Consider the following 18,415-nt stretch of genomic DNA (forward strand, 5'->3'; position numbering starts at 1 on the left):
TGCAGCAAAAGCAGTTCTAAGAGAAAAGTTTATAGCAATACAATATTACCTCATGAAACAAGAAAAATCTCAAATAAACAACCTAACCTTACACCTAAAGCAATTAGAGAAAGAAGAACAAAAAAACCCCAAAGTTAGCAGAAGCAAAGAAATCATAAGATCAGATCAGAAATAAATGAAAAAGAAATGAAGGAAACAATAGCAAAGATCAATAAAACTAAAAGCTGGTTCTTTGAGAAGATAAACAAAATTGATAAACCATTAGCCAGACTCATCAAGAAAAAAGGGAGAAGACTCAAATCAACAGAATTAGAAATGAAAAAGGAGAAGTAACAACTGACACTGAAGAAATTCAAAGGATCATGAGAGATTACTACAAGCAACTATATGCCAATAAAATGGACAACCTGGAAGAAATGGACACATTCTTAGAAAAGCAGAACCTTCCGAGACTGAACCAGGAAATAGAAAATATGAACAGACCAATCACAAGCACAGAAATTGAGACTGTGATTAAAAATCTTCCAACAAAGAAAAGCTCAGCACCAGATGGCTTCACAGGCAAATTCTATCAAACATTTAGAGAGGAGATAACACCTAATCTTCTCAAACTCTTCCAAAATATAGTAGAGGGAGGAACACCCCTAAACTCATTTTACGAGGCCACCATCACCCTGATACCAAAACCTGGCAAAGATGTCACAAAGAAAGAAAACTACAGGCCAATATCACTGATGAAAATAGATGAAAAAATCCTCAACAAAATACTAGCAAACAGAAACCAACAGCACATTAAAAGGATCATACACCATGATCAAGTGGGATTTATCCCAGGAATGCAAGGATTCTTCAATATATGCAAATCAATCCATGTGATACACCATATTAACAAACTGAAGGATAAAAACCATATGATAATCTCAAGAGATACAGAAAAAGCTTTCAACAGAATTCAACACCCATTTATGATATAAACTCTCCAGAAAGTCGGCATAGAGGGAACCTGCCTCAACATAATAAAGGCCATATATGACAAACCCACAGCCAACACCATTCTCAATGGTGAAAAACTGAAACCATTTCTTCTAAAATCAGGAATAAGGTTGCCCAACCTTTGGTAAACAACAAGGTTGCCCACCCTCAACACTATTATTCAACATAGTTTTGGAAGTTTCAGCCACGGCAATCAGAGAAGAAAAAGAAATAAAAGCAATCCAAATCGGAAAAGAGGAAATAAAGCTGTCACTGTTTGCAGATGACATGATATTATACATAGAGAATCCTAAAGATGCTACCAGAAAAATACAGAGCTAATCAATGAATTTGGTAAAGTAGCAGGATACAAAATTAATGAACAGAAATCTCTTGCATTCCTATACACTAATGATGAAAAATCTGAAAGAGAATTTAAGAAAACACTCCTATTTACCATTGCAAAAAAAGAATAAAATACCTAGGAATAAACCTATCTAAGGAGACAAAAGACCTGTATGCAGAAAACTATAAGCACTGAAGAAATTAAAGATGATACAAACAGATGGAGAGACATAACATGTTCTTGGATTGGAAGAATCAACATTGTTAAAATGATTATAGTACCCAAAGCAATCTACAGATTCAGTGTAATCCCTATCAAACTACCAATGGCATTTTTCAGAGAACCAGAACAAAAAATTTCACAATTTGTTTGGAAACACTAAAGACCCCGAATAGCCAAAGCAATCTTGAGAAAGAAAAACGGAGCTGGAGGTATCAGGCTCCCTGACTTCAGACTATACTACAAAACTATAATAATCAGAGAGTATGTACTGGCACAAAAATAGAAAAATAGATCAATGGAACAGGGTAGAAAGCCCAGAGATAAACCCATGCACGTATGGTCACTTTGTCTTTGATAAAGGAGGGAAGAATTTACAGTGGAGAAAAGACAGCCTCTTCAATAAGTGCTGTGGAACGAAATTAGAACACTCCCTAACACCATACACAAAAATGAACTCAAAATGGGTTAAAGAGCTAAATGTAAGGCCAGACACTTTAAAACTCTTAGAGGAAAACATTGGCAGAACACTCTATGACATCAATCACAGCAAGATCCTTTTTGACCCACCTCATAGAGAAATGGAAATAAATACAAAAATAAACAAATGGGATCTAATGAAACTTAAAAGCTTTTGCACAGCAAAGGAAACCATAAACAAGATGAAAAGAGAACCCTCAGAATGGGAGAAAAGGTTTGCAAATGAAGCTACTGACAAAAGATTAATCTCCAAAATATACAAGCAGCTCATGCAGCTCAACATGAGGGTAAGGGTAAGCTGCGATGGAGTGAGAGTGGCACTGACATATATACACTACCAAATGTAAAATACATAGCTAGTGGGAAGCAGCTGCATCTCACAGGGAGATCAGCTCAGTGCTTTGTGACCACCTAGATTGTTGGGATAGGGAGGGTGGGAGGGAGGCACAAGAGGGAGGGGATATGGGGATATATGTATACATATAGCTGATTCACTTTTTTATACATCAGAAACTAACACAACATTGTAAAGCAATTATACTCCAATAAAGATGTTAATAAAAAAAGTGGATATTTAAAATTCATAGATATAAGGATCACTTCCACTAGAAGTGTTGTGTTGTTATTCAAGGGCATGCTTTATTTTTGATGTGACCTTATAGTGCAAACATTACCTCTGGACTAGAACGATTTCCTAAGGCAGACATGCATTCAGAAAAGACTGGCACATATGACGGTAATATGCTAGAATATCTATGGTGATGGGGGGAATAGTGACAAAATCTCTTTGTAGGAAATGGGAAATTACAGGCTCAAGATTTTCAAGGTACATTGTAGTTTCTAATAACCTTCGTATTAAATCAAAGTGTAAAGGTTTTGTACCACAATCAGACTACGCAAAGTTCTGGAAATGCTCTTTGTGACAAAGTTGCTGCAAAAATACATAGAAAAACCAAACAAAAACACTTGAATTGATGTTTGTCATAACTTTTCCCCTCCTACTTGTCCCTGGTGGATTTGAAGACAAAGCCAGTGTTCTGGTTAAACAAAGAGATTGTTCTGGGCATAACAATGTGAAATAAAAGATTTTCTGTCTAATTCTTCCCATATGTTGGACAAACTAAGTTTATTGTTTAGAGTACTTTGATGAAGCAGAAAAGTTAATGAAGTAAAAACAAGTAATGAATCCAGTAAATTCATTATAATCCTAAGTCTCCCACTGTCAGATGTTGCTATTAGTTGTTATTACATTGCCATTTCTCTAGGGTAGGATCTACAAATCATGTTTACATCTAACTAAAACAAGAATTTTTTCTAAAAAGAAAAATTTTTAAGGCTGCCATTTTTGAACACTTATTATCAGTTAAAAAATATGCTACTTGCTACGTAACAAGAATATATGTAACTTATATGTGAATTCTAACGTATAATTATATAATGGACAACAAAGAACTCTGCATTGAATTAAAAAATGCTACCAATGTTTTATATCTAAACTGGATGCTTGCTTCCTCTCTTCTCTTCACTCTGAGAATCAACACAGAGATTTATCATTCTCTTGTCTTAAATTTAAAAAAATATGTGTATGTAAGCCTAGATGATATAATATTATTTTTGCTTGTTTTGAGCTATAACATTTGTGTCATACTGGAAATAGCCTTCAGTTTCATGCTTTTTTCATTTAATTATGTATGTGAGAGGCCATCTATGTTGTTACAAATTGTAGTGTTTCCATCTATACTATTTTATTATTCCATGTGGGAGCACACTACAATTTATTTATCTATTTTCTTTTAGATGACCATTGGGTTTTTCTAATTTTACTTTATTACTATAAACATTGCTACTGTGAGCTTTTTGGAGCACGTGTGCAAGAGTTTCTCTAGTGTACATGTAAAAATTTCTTTAGAAGTGGAAATTCTAGGTTATGGGCTATGCACATGTTCTGCCTTTACAAAGTAACGCCACACTGTTTTCCACAGTGATTGTTTCAACTTACCCTAGTCCTCATGTAAGTGTTACAGTTAACCCTTATCTTCTCTAACACTTGATATTGTCAGATGTCTCCATTTTTGCCATTCAAGTTGTCATAAGTAAAATGTTTTATTATAAATGTGAACATTCACAGACAGTTTTAAATAAAAGGAGATAGTAATAAAATGGCAATCAAGGAAAAATTGATGTTGTTCATTCATTCAACAAATATTTATTGCCTACTGCTATGAAAAACATGAGTATATAAAGGAAAAAATGCAAAAAAAATGTTCTCCCTTTAAGGAGATTACAGTATACATAAAACTGAAACATTCAAATAATAGTACAAGACAGTATTATTATCATTTTTCAGGTTTCCTTCTCCTCTCCCTTGATATTCTTTGCCTCTATGACTTAGGACTTCCCAAGAAAGAAACTTAAGTGGTTTCTACCTTCAAAATGACTTTGACTGTCTGTTCTGTTTTATTCCTGCCATTTATTCTATCAGCTTACACTCAGTCCATTGCCACAATCTTCTATTGAAGGATGATCCAGATCTGAATATGAGCAGAATGGAGAGTTGGATGAGTGAGGCTTTTCTACATGGTGAAAAGATATGTAAGAAAGTAAAAGAAAACAAGGTGCAGGGTCTCAAATGGAGAATGAAAGAATTTGGACTTTATCCTGTAGACAGCAGGGAGCAGCTAACAGATTAAATTTTTTTTTCTTAGTTCCTGATTTACTCAGAAGGGATAAGAGATTATATTTAGAAGAGATTTCCTTTTTTTTTTTTTTTTTTGCGGTACGCGGACCTCTCACTGTTGTGGCCTCTTCCGTTGCGGAGCACAGGCTCCAGACGCGCAGGCTCAGCGGCCATGGCTCACGGGCCCAGCCGCTCTGCGGCATGTGGGATCTTCCCGGACCGGGGCACGAACCTGTGTTGCCTGCATTGGCAGGTGGACTCTCAACCACTGCGCCACCAGGGAAGCCCTCTCCTAGTGTTTTTATAGAACCTTTTCCTAGAGAGCCAAAGACACAGAATCAATACCAACACCCTTTTCTTATGGTAGGCTTGTTGATTTAGGCTCATCTGCACTTACTCTCTATTAGCCAGATACTGTGCTTGGTGATGAGACACGGAGAACAACACACAAAATATGTGCCTTGCAGTTTAGTGACTTTCAAACTTCAGTGTGCCTAAGAATCATTTTGGAGCCTTGTTAAAAATGTATATTGCTGATTCTTTTCCTCAGAGATACTAACTCAAAAGATCTGGCCTGGGCCTAGAAGCCTAAATTTTATCAGGTATTTCAGGTAATTCTGGTGCAGACTGTTGTCAGGAATCACTTGATGAAGGTTTAAGGCAGGACACAGACTTTATGATCAGATTGGTCATGTACTGGTTCCCCAGTTACTATCTGTGTGATGAAATGAGTTTCTAGTTCCTGGACTCACAGAGTCTCAGTTTTCCTATTTGTAAATTCCTACTTTATAGAATTATTGCGAAGATGTATGGAAGGTACTTAGCAAAGGGCCTCATCTGGAGTAGAAACTCATTAAGCGAGTGTCTTTGTTAGTATTAAAAAGCAAATCTGGACCAACTTTACTACTTTGTGCAATCCAGTTGGGAAATGTTCAAAGTAGGAGTCTGGGGATAATTGAAGAGTCTAGGAGGAATGGACTTATGATGAAAGGCAGGAATGATTCAGCATTTACATCTGTAAAAAGTTAAAAGGTTTAGAGTGGTTGTGGGAAGAGACATAGCTGAAGGGCATAGAGAAGACATCCCTGACCAATATGCCGAATAAGATGATTAGAGTATTTGATGCAACTAAAGAAAGGAAAGGGAAATTGCAGCAGTCTTCCTAACAATTGGCAGGGAGGGTTATGGTCATCTTGATATGTGGGAAGGAACAATAATTTTAAAAAAATGTTAAAATACCATTTCAACAAGAGTAAAAAAAAAAAAAAAAGCTGTTCTTTGTTGATAAATTAAAAAGAAAAATAAACAAACAGACAAACAACCACCCTAGGGAACTTTGTCTCCAAAGAGCAAAGAAACAAATTGAGGACTTGGTAAGGAATGGAGATCATCAGATTAGAGATACACATCCTGGGATTATTGTTATTTTTCAAATGTCATGCAGTTAGAGTGAAAATAATGAACTATACCTGTTTGTCATAACATTTTAGTGGTCTTATTAATTTATAATATAATTAAACCAAAAATTATTATTTTATTTTTTTTCAAAATTTTTTTTATTGTACTATTTTTAGCACTTTATTCACAAACTTTTATATAGTGCTTGAGTAAGGAGTTTCTGAACAATGGAAATAATCACTATTTTTGTAAAAGCTTATACAGTATGTGGTGTATGAGGCAATAAAAGTAAATTAAAAAGTCATTAAAAGTGAATTATTGGAAAAATAATTTACCTTTGTGAATTGCTTGAACCCTAAAGCAGAGGACCGGATAGTCTTTTATTGAAACAGGAAAACCCATATGGCCCTAACCTACCTGGAGATCTTTAAGCAATGTGCCAGTATAGAGAACCAATCTAAAGCTGCCAAAAGCCAATCGGAAAGTCTCCTCATCTTATTTCCCCAAATCCCACCCACTAGAAAATCCCACCTTAACAGAACACTGACCAATCAAAGACTTTCTTAAAATATTCTCCTTTTGCTCTATAAAATTTACTCTCCTTTCAAGCCCCTTCCAGTCTACCAGAACTAAACAGATAGTAGCTGACTTTTTACTAGAGTTAGCTCTGAATAAACAGCATTTGATTAATTCTGTATGTGGTTTTCAACCTTCTGACAATTTTAATAAGGATTAATTTTTAGTATTCCTTATTCACAGCCATATACTGTGATAATGTATCACTCAAGATCACAGAACCTGTGTCACATCATCGTCCCCATACACGTAGAGACACATCACAAAACATATACACGAATTTTTTCAGCAAGCAGCTTCTTCCCCCATAGAAGCAGAATATACAATCCTTCAGTGTTTTAGCAGAAATAACTCCAGAGAAAGTACCTTTATGTTGGAACATTTGGTTCATTCTGGATGACAGTGTCATAACTTCACTGAATCGTCAGTTTTTTCTCAGTTTACTGCTATTGGCCTACCTCTTGCCAACCTCTTCTGCCGGGTGATGGACATGATCCATCCTCACACCTTTATTGTCTGTCAGTTTTGAAGAAGTGGGGAAAGACCAGGAGATGGGACAGGAGCAAGTGTCAGCTGTGAGAATGGAAAAAGGTATAGTTAAATACAGAGTGAAACAAAAATCAAATAATGATTTGTAACTAAGCAGGTTAATGCTTGCCTGATACATTCTAATGCTTTGTAAATACTTTAAAATAAATAAATTGGTCATTAATAAGAAGAGTATCCGTTCTTAGTCCTCAAATTAAGTTCATTCCTCTCCCACCCATGATTATAACTTGAAACAGGTAGTGGGTGGGATTGAGGGTACTTTCAGAGCCAATCTCACCTATAAATGAGTCAGATAGTTAATGTGGTTTGGTAGATTCCTAAAAGTCTATTCCTCCAGAATTTCTCCCATACTCAATGGCCATGGTGACTAAAACTTTTAGCACTGGAGGAATCTACTTTTAGAGAATCCTGGTGAATTGATTATATCTAATTTAGGAGCCATTTAGAAGTCTCAATAAGGTATCTGGAAACGACACATTGTTATGTTATTATCCATTAATCCTTAATATTGACTTGTTTATAGGATTGAGAGTTTCAAAGGACATGATTCTGAGGGAATGGGAGTAATTATTCAAACAGGAACGGGAGTCATAAGAGCTGTAGGTAAGAGTGGGACACAAAATTTACTCATGCTGAAATTTTGGATAGGGTTGCCGAAAAGTATTTCTCTATGTTGTTAATTACATGCAGTTGGAATCTCTTCTTTCAATTTCCCTTCCCTCCTCTCCTCTCCTCTTCCCTCCCCTCCCTTTCTTTCTTCCTTCTCTCTTTCATTTTACATTTAATTAAAGTAAAATCTTACAATTGAAGATCCTGTTAAGGGGTAAAATTGAAATGCCTAATTGGTATGATTTAGCATTCATTAATCACATAGATCAAAATATTGATAGTTTTAAGAACGTTGGCAGACCTCACTGGGGAGAATGTAAAATGGGATAGTTGCCCAGCTCACCTCTGGAGAAAAGGTTTAGCATAAACATGACCTGAGAGGATGAGCAAGTCCCACCCAGATCACAGCAGGCCTGACTGCAGTCTTATTACATGGCCAGCTGACTTGTCTGGGACCTAGGGAACTACCCATTAAATGAGGTCAGCAGTTGTGAAGAAAAGAAAGCTTGCAAAGGAAAATATCTCAAGTACTGAGCCTAGGGTGTATGCCGGGAATCAAAATAATGTAAGGGAATTTATTAACAACAGCTAACGCTTATTGAGCACTTACACGATTTCAGGTACTGTTCTAAGGATTTACATGTTCTAACTCATTTATTCCTTACAACAACCCTATTAGGTAAGTATTAATTTTATCCCCTGTTATGGATGAGAACCTCATCAATATTAACAGTAGCGCAACGACCCTTCTTGTGCGTGTCTCATGGTGGTCCGTCCAAGAGTTTCTTTAGGGTACCTACTTAGGAGTGGAAGTGATGGATCAAAGAGAATGCACATCTTCTCCTCACTAGGTAAGACCAAATTGTTTTCCAAATAGATTGCACCATTTTACCCTCCCAGTAACACATGAAATCTCCCAATTTCTTTATGTGGTCAGGCTTTCAAACTTTTGCCAATTTGAGGGGTGTGAAATTGTATCTTATTTAACTTTGGATTTCTCTGATTACTAATGCTTTATCATATTTTCATATGTTTATTGGCCATTCTGGTTTCCTTTTCTAGGAATTTACTCTTTTTATTCTTTCCTCATTTTTATCGTTGTACTTTTTTATTGATCACATGTGATTATACGCTTTGGCTACTAATTTTCTGCTGGTTATACGTAGTGCAAATATCCTTTCCAAGACTTCCTCCCTCCCTTCCTTCCTCTTTTCCTCTCTCTTACTCTTTTTCTCTAGCATTTTTTGATGTACATCAGTTTTACATTTTAATATGGTCAATTTATCAATCTTTTCCTTAACGGTTTATTCTTCCCATCCTGAAGGCCTAAAGATATTTTCCAGTATATGGTAACCTCATCTTCATCATGTCCTAAGTTCTCAAATATTCTGTTTCTGGGCTTTCTTTCTGATCTATTTTTCTTCTTTTTATCTTAAATCCCTGAGACAATATCACATCGTCTCAATTACTTTATAGTTAGCCAAGAGATCACAAGGGTGATTCTCCATACCTTATTCTTCTTCTTCAGTATTGTATTTCTTTATCTTGAATCTTACTATTTTTCTTCAATATTATATTTAGGATTCTTGGGTCTTTGCTTATTCTTATACATTTGATAAAAAGTTTTGTTAACTTCAATAAACTGACCTTCTGTGAGTTTGGATGTAACTGAATGATTTAACAGATTAATTTGGGGGTGTAGATTTCCATTTATTTAGATCTTCTTCAATGTTTTCCAATAATATTTTATAATTTTTTTCATGACATCTTTTGTTAGATTTATCTCTGGTATCTTATTGCTGTTATAAATGGAAACTTAAAAAAATTTCATTTTCTAGCTGTTTGCTATTGGTGTATGGGAGTATGATTGATTTTCTGCATTGATTGTTACATTGACCATGCATCTAGCAACATTACTAAAATCTCTGATTAATTGTAGTTATTTGGCTATCAGTTCTCTTGTGAAAATAACACTTTTATTTTATCTTTCATATATGTGTGTATACATATATATATATTAAAAGCACACACACATATATATATAACATATATGTAGATATCATAATCTAAATAAACATCTACATATCTATGTATCTATAACTTATATACCTATCATCTATCAACTATTATCCATCTTCTTATTCTTGTCTTACAGAGCTAGCTAGGTCTTCCAATACAATATTATATGGCATTATTGACAGGGAGCGTACTTCCAGTGTTTCAATCTTTAGTGTCATCTTTGCTTTAGGCAAAGAGGAAATTTCCTCCTACTTTTGGATAGGCTAGGTTAGGCTGTAATAACAAATGATCTTAACATTTCAGTGGCTTTCAAAGAACAGTTTATGTCTGGCTCACACTTTTTCTCCATTATAGGTCAGCTGTGACTCTGCTCCCATCACCTTATGCCAGGTAAAATGATAATGGAGTTGTCTCTGTAATATTACCAGTTACATGGTGAACAGTGTCTTGGCTCCTAAAGTTTCTGCCTGGGAGGGGCATGACACATCTCTTATGCTTATATTTCATTGACCAAAGGATGTCTACTGGCCGTGCCTGATTTAAATAGGTTGGGAATATACAATCCTCCCTTAGTGGGAGGGTATCATAAAGAGAGGCTGCAAATATTTTGAACACTAGTATAATCGCCCACAGTGGGTAGAGTCAACTGCTTTAATACATATGTCTATTTAAGTTTTATAAAGGCTTTTGTCCACAGTTTAAAACTTATGGAGTTATTTTATTCTCCCCCCTTTCTCTTTTTCTAAACCCAAGAAAGAATTTATGAATAAACAAGTAAACTTTCCTAAGTCTGAAAAGTCTTGTTTAAATAATCAACATCTTTCTTCACTTAGTTAAAAAGCTTTTGGGGTGAGAATACTTATCCTCTGAAGCTAACTTATTGGCATTCTTCTGTGTCTTGGGTCTGCTTATAACTGTTGTGATAGACACAGGAGAGCTAAAAAAATGCATACTTTTTTTCTTGATATAAAACCTATGCCCCTGGGCTTCCCTGGTGGCACAGTGGTTAAGAATCCACCTGCCAATGCAGGAGACATGGGTTCTAGCCCTGGTCTGGGAAGATCCCACATGCCACGGAGCAGCTAAGCCCGTGAGCCACAACTACTGAGCCCGCATGCCACAACTACTGAAGCCTGCGCACCTAGAGCCTGTGCTCTGCAACAAGAGAAGTCACCGCAATGAGAAGCCCACACACTGCAACGAAGAGTAGCCCCCGCTCACCACAGCTAGAGAAAGCCCACACACAGCAATGAAGACCCAATGCAGCCAAAAATAAATAAATTTTAAAAATAAATAAAATAAACAGACAAACAAACATGTGCCCCTGAGATTTTTCATATGAGGGTAATGGATATTAGAATATTGTCTTCCATGATTGACATTGTCTTAGGGGACAGCATTAGGGAATCCATAATGGTTTGAGATTATGATTGGTTGTCTGTATTTTAGGAAATAATATATTTTTTAAAAGATAGGAAAATCAAAAGGGAAATATTGGAAGACTCATTTGTCATATATTATAGATTATCACTGTGGAATGTGAATTAGTATAGTAATGGGAAGGTATATGTGTGCGTGTGTGCCTGTGTGTGTATATGTGTGAAGAGAAGAAAGTTAGAGAAGAGATTGTAATAACTGCCATAAAAACCTTTTATGCAAGTTTTCTGCTGTGTCAGACTTGAGAAGGGTACAGTCTGCTTCCATGGTGTTCCTGGGCATGAACGTCAGTTGAACAGCCCAGGACTCTGAGGTACTCTGGCTGAGTAGAGAACCTCAGTATGCTTGCATCTCAAAGACTGAGATCAGAGTTTTTTACACTCTTTTTTCTCATCTATTTTACTTTTTCCTTCTTTTGAGTAAGTAACCCAGGGCCAAATCATTTAGTCATATGTATTGTATTAGATTTCTAAAACTGTACACTCATTTTGAACACTTACCTTAAAAGTTTTACCTATTTTTAAAAATAATATTTCAAATATTTTAAATATAAAAACTTCTTTAGTTTTCAAACATCATTATGTGAAAACTACAAAAGTAACTGAAGGCATAGGTAGAAAGATTCTTGGAATGGGGGTCAGAATGCTTGAATCCAGACTCTTAATAAGCTTCTTTCTAGTTATGGGACTTAGGTGAATAGTATAACCTCTCTGGGTCCCCTTATTCCCAGTGGTTAAAATAAGGGGGTGGGAACAGGTAAAATTCATTGAGTAGTTTTTCACTAGGGTTTCTAAAATAACTTCTCTTATTGCATGTATTCTCTTCAAGGTAGGTCGACCTCCTTCAACACAAGAATGAGGAAGTAGGTGGCAAAGAGAAAAGGCTCTATTCTTATAATTAAAGTTAAAATATTTTTGGAACAGCTAGCACAAGTCTATAATTCCTTAGCTAAGCATACAAGTTCTTCCATTGACTGACTGCTGCCTGTCTCTTTAATGTTACCATCTTTTCTCATGCCAACTTTCCCTATAACTTTCCCAGATAAACCTAGAACTTTCCCAGATAAACCGCATTGTTTCATGCTCTCAAGACTTAATACACACTATTTTCTCTGCTTTGAATGTTCCTCTTTATCTTATCTGTCTTATGAGTCCTTAGTTAATCTTCAATTTAACAGCTCAAACCTTCTCAATCACCTTCATGGGCCATGTTTGCTAGTTTCTTTTGTACCATAAGTGTTGCCTAGTATATCCACTTATCATGTCCTTCATCGTGGACTTATCTGTTTGTTGAAAAGGAGAATAGATAAAATCCTAACACAACACTTGGCACGTAAGTTGTACCCAATAAATGTTGGTCATTATTATTGGGCTTATTGTTCATCTGTCCTCTGAGCTCCTTGAGGATAGAGACTATATATGGTTTATTTTTACATTGCTAACAACACATTAAGAGTCTGGTACATGATAGGTGCTCAAAACACATTTGTTAAATTAATTAATTAGGAAATCTTTAGGAAAAAGTCTCTCCTTTAATTCATTAGCCCGTTCATTATTTTGAATTCTTATTTTTATACTTAAAATTTCAATTTGAAAAGGAAATTATTAAGATCCATGTTTTACTTCTAGATTCACATAGAAATGGTTTCCACAGGCTGCAATCAGAGAAAATATATCTGTTACTTGGTTAAAATGAATGGCATTCCCATAACAAGATGATTTCTGATGCCAAATGTCTTTCCAAAGGCTTTTTGTTTTTTTCAACATGATATTAGTTTTTTATTGCTGTGTAACAATTTACCACAAACAGTGGCTTAAAACAATAGTCATGTATTATTTCATTATATAACTTACTGTTATATAAGTCAAAAAACCAGGTGGGCTCAGCTAGTTACTCTAGTCTCACAAGGCTGAAATTAAAGGGGCAAATACTGTAGGCTTTTATCTGGTGGCTTTATTGGAGAGGCAATGTGCTTCCAGGCTTATTCAGGTTTTAACAGCGAGGGCTGCTGGTTGGAGGTGGTTCTCAGTTTCTAGAGAGGTTATCTGCATGCCTTGGCTCATGCCTATTCCATCTTCAAAGTCAACCAAGGCATGTTGAATCCTTCTCCTGACTTTCTCTTCTCCCACCAGCTAGAAAAGTTCTCTTCTTTTATGGTTAGATTAGATTACATTAGGACTTGTGTGATCCTCCTATTTTAAGGTCAATCATGCTCTACAATATTATATAATCATCGGAGTGATAATAATATCATATTCACAGATTCTGGGGATTAGAACAAGACATCTTTGGATGACCATAGTTTTATCTACCCCAGTCTACTGCCCCCCTCCAAAGATTCATATCCATTTCACATGTAAAATACATTCAACCCATTTCAAGATCCCCACAAGTCTCATTCCAACACAACATCATCTCAAAATTCAAAATCTCGTCATCTAAAGCAACTGAATCAGTGCAGATGAGGCTCCTGTGCACAATTCCTATCATCTGTGGACTGTGATATTAAATAAACATCTAATCTGCTTCAAACAGAAATTGGTGGGACATCAAGAAGATAATAGTTACAGACAGTATGGCTCAAAATGGGAGAAAAGGAAAATAAAAGGGAGTTTCTATTCCAAAGAAGTTTTGAAATCCATCTGGGCAGACTCCCTTAGGTTTCAAACCCTGGGAACAGTTCTCTGTGGCTCTCAGCTCTCCCCACTGAGCTCTCAGTTCTACTCTCTGGGCTCTAGGCCCACTTCCTGCCAATGGAATTTCAGGGGTCCAATAACCTTTCATTTTGTAATTTTTTTCCTTTTTCTTTTTTTGGTCTATGCTAGCAGTATTTCTGTTGACATAGATTTCTCAAGAAACTTGTGCATCTCCCTTGGCACAGGGATTCATCTCAATAGACAGATCTCAAGTCCATAACACATTTTGAGATAATCTTTTCTCTATCTTTGGCTTCTGTTGAAATGGCTGATGGAGAGTACCCTTAAGCTTCCTAGAAACTCCCTGTTTTAAGAGGATCTGTGAAGCAAACCCTTAATCTCTTGAGACTTAATATTCTGACCTTCTGGTCTTTCCAAAATTTGAGCAAAGGGGTGCCCAGACACACTCAGCTTTTTCTCTGTGCTTCACTTTCAGAAACAATCTCTTAATTTTAGCAGTTTTTGCCATCAGGATAGGCAGAGGATTTCCCACAGCAAGTTCTGGTTCCTTTTTATTTACTGTTCTTTCATCAATTTTTCTCTCTCCTCTCACATTTTACTATAAGCAGCAGGTAAAAAACCAGGCAGCACCTCCAACACTTTGCTTGGAAATCTACTTACCTAAATAATTAAGTTTGTCATTTAGAAATTCTGCTTTCCTCATAAATTCAGGACAAAATTCTGTTAATCTTTATGCCACAGTATGATATTGATCCTCTTTCCATAGTTTTCAATAACATGTTCCATGCTTCATTCTGAGCTGTCCCCAGTCTATGTACTTGACATCCATGGTTCAACTAACAGTTTATTTATGGCAGTCTAGGTTTCCTCTATAGTGCTCCTTAAGGTTCTCCTTAAGCTTCTTTCAGCCTCCACTCACTGCCGAATTCCAGAGCCACTCCCATATTTTGTGTATTTGTTCTGGGAGCACCCCACTCCTGACACCAACGTCTGTATTAGTTCTCTATTTCTGTGAAACAGATTACCACATATAAAACAGCTTAGAGCAACACAAATTTATTAGCTTACAGTTTTGTAGATCAGAAAGCCAATGTGCTGAATTTTCTGCTTAGGGTCTCCAAAGGCTGAAATCAAGATGTCTTGATGGGCTGTATCTGGGGGATCTGGAGAAGAAGCTGCTTCCAACTCATTCCTGTTGTTGGCACAATCAGTTCCTTGGAGTTGTAGGACTGAAGTTCCTGTTTCCTTGCTGGCTGCTAGCTGGGGGTGGCTTTCTGCTCCTAGAGGTTCCTTGCATTCTTTCTCTTTATGTCCCCATCCATCTTCAAACCAGCAATGGTGTATTGAATACTTCTCAGGCTTTGAGTCTATCTGACTTCCTCTTCTGCTTTTCTGCTTTTGAAGGGCTCATGTAATTAGATCATCTCTCTCCTGCAAATAATTTTTGTATCTTCAGATCCGCTGACTTAAGACTTTAATTACATCTGCAAAATTCCTTCAGAACAGTACCTAGTTTGGTATTTTATTGAATACACAGGAGTTGAGAACTTTGGGTGGGCATTTTTAGACTTCTTCCAGGTAAAACAATTACTAGAGAATTGATTTAAATAAATCAATTTGAAATCAAGATATGTAACACTTTTTTTTAGTACAGTGTTTGAAATATATATTAAACAGTATTTTATATTCTACAACTTCTTTAATGATAAGGATTCCATATTACTCTTTGGACATGTAATTAACACTCCTATTTAAAGAAAAATTGCTACTTTATTAATAGGTTTCCCTGAATTTACTAACATCATCAGTGATTTCAGAATTTTGGCCTAATTATAGATCTTTGTGATCCTCTAATGTATATGTGTTTCTATCACAATGTAAGACAACACAGAGGATCACATTTTTAAATCAGACCAACAAATTAAAAATCTTACAATAGTCACACAACTCGACTGCAGCCAATGATTTGAAAGTGGAGTGAGGCTTCTGGGAAAATTCTTTCCAAAGAGCCAGATTTAGCTGGTATATGTCTTTCTGCCCTTCGTCCTGACTAGACTGTGGATGAGTTCCAGTTGTGGAGCATGCATCTTATGACCACAAAGCCATGCCGACAGAAGGATCCAGAGGAATGCAAAGACTTGAGAGCTGATATTCTAGACCTGCTGAACTAATACCAACAACAACTTATCTCTGGACATCTCATGATGTGAGAAAAACACAACACATTATTTGTTTACACCACCTTTTTGGGGGGTTTGTATGACTTGGCTGCAATTTTTAACTGACATAGTTGTTCAGAGTAGTGTCTAGAGAATATACAGCCGTAGAGGAGGAAAGTACATAAATCCTTCGACTTGTCAAAATACTTATTTATCTCTCTCATGACATTTGTGTGCCACTGTTGTGTAAATGAAAATCTAATCTTCTGTACTGGTCTAAAAACTCATAAAAGGATATCCATCCTTTGTCTCCACCACATGTTAGCTTAGTTAAGTTCACCCTAAATATTTGTTGAATGACATCAACAAGGGTAAAAGTGCCTCCAATTTAGACTCTTGCAGCTTGATGTGTAAAAAATATTTTTATTATGAGAAGGGAATAGGAGAAAAAATAAACCCTTATAAAGGGGAAATAGGAAAATCTCCTAATGTGACTTTGCAGAGAGCATTCCAGAAAACTAACAATCATCATCCTCATCAACATCACCAAAGAGTGTACTCAGGTAAGAGAAGGTATAACCAAGGAAAATATAAAAGATCGGCATGGAATTGTATGAAGTATGTCAAGAATCTTGAAGAAAATATTCATGACAAGCAAGATGGGGAATGCTTTTAAGTTATATTCTGGGTAAGACCTGCTTGACCTGTGTTGTGTGATTTTCACAGATGACTGTAAAAACAGAAAATTCTTATCTTTATTCTGGGCTGAGTAGCACAATTTTCAAATTGGAAAAATGTAGCAAGATTTTTTCCTTTCTGGGTGCTTTATTTCCACTTCTCACATTTATTAGAGATGCCTATACTTAAAAAATAGATTAGATTATAAAAGAGTTAGATTTATAAAAGATAATTCTATAAATTATCATCTCCAGATTGGGAGAAATTTTGTTATAACTTTAGTGAATAAAATACATACTTGGATATCACTTATTATTAGTTGATTATTTTATTCTTACAACAGATTTTTTGAGACCCTACCTGGGAATATAGCAATAAACAGCTAGATCTGTTTTTTCATTCCCTGAAATTAATGTTTTCTGGGGAAGATAGGCACCAAAGGGATAAGTATGATGAGGTGTGAGCACTCTTAGGATGGGGAAATATGGAAGTGACGGAAAATTTGAGCAGGGAGAAACTTATCCTAGCCCTGGTATTGTGAAATAATGGGAAGATAGGAAAGAGACCAGAGAATGTTTGGTTTAAATCTGGTGGAATAATGATCTGTGCCTCCAAAAAGTGTCTCTTGGTTTTGAATTTAAAAACTATTATCAAGATTCTGGAATTTCCATGTTTGGCAGATTTTTATATTCTACATTGTAAGCTAAAACACTAAATTTAAAAATTTAAAATACCTACATGTAGTATTCATGGATTGATGAAATTGTCAGGATTAAATACCATGTTATAAGCCAAATGAGTGGTAATTACAGAGAATATATTTTTGTTTCCTTAATTTATCTTTCTTTTCTAAGCTATTCCGTTTATAAAAATAAAGAAAACAACAAAACAAAAAAGAAAAAGCCAGACAAAACCAACCCAATTTCATGTAAAATAATTTATTATGATATTTTTCCTTGCTGTGGAACACTATAAATATAACTACTTTCAAATTTCAGAAGGGCTTATTCATTCTGTAAAAATCTCAATTGACAATATTATTGTCAATTTAATAAAGTCAGAATGTTGCATATGTGTTTTTTTCCATTTCAAAATTAAATATCCTTTATATGCAAAACATCCTTCACAACAATGTTTTCCTCACATGTTACTCCCGTGATTAGTATTAGCTTATGCTTTATAGCGCACTCAGTATCTTAAGCCACAGCCAGGTTAATTGTGAAATGGTTAATTTCCAGAGAAAGATGGACTTTTTAAACAAATCTCAGGCATATGCATTATTAACCTGAAGAGAAACATTTGCTTAGGATGCTTCAACAACACTGGAAGGGATAGGAGAGGATGGAGGAGGAAGGAAGAAGGCAAAGGGAAAGGAAAAGACAGGTGAAAGAACAATTTTATTGAATAATACTGATTATGGAGTTTTACTGAATGGCCCAAGTGATGGAAAAATGGTCTAGGCCAGTGTTTCTCAGCTGGTGTTTGTACAGTTCATTTGGGACCTTTTAAAGATGCAGATTCTGATTTGTAGTACAGAAGTGATGCCTGAGATGGTTTATTTTTAACAAACTTCCACAAGTTGCTGGTCTATGGATAAGCCAGGCTCTAGATCTGTGGTTCTGAGCATTGGCTCACATGA

At 35.8% G+C, this 18,415-nt stretch overlaps 1 long non-coding RNA gene across 1 annotated transcript in view; it reads right to left on the reverse strand.

Moving 5' to 3' along the window:
• Window positions 1–4,898: 4,898 nt before the first annotated feature.
• LOC113609817 (uncharacterized) overlaps window positions 4,899–18,415 on the reverse strand; it is a 42,400-nt gene continuing 28,883 nt past the window's right edge. The window contains exon 3 of the long non-coding RNA XR_003428811.1: window positions 4,899–7,241. This is a non-coding gene — a long non-coding RNA (uncharacterized LOC113609817). The remainder of the gene's footprint in view (window positions 7,242–18,415) is intronic.

This window comes from Aethalodelphis obliquidens, unplaced genomic scaffold (assembly GCF_003676395.1).
Source record: "Aethalodelphis obliquidens isolate GAN/ISIS:26980383/991018 unplaced genomic scaffold, ASM367639v1 scaffold3, whole genome shotgun sequence".
NCBI lineage: Eukaryota > Metazoa > Chordata > Mammalia > Artiodactyla > Delphinidae > Aethalodelphis > Aethalodelphis obliquidens.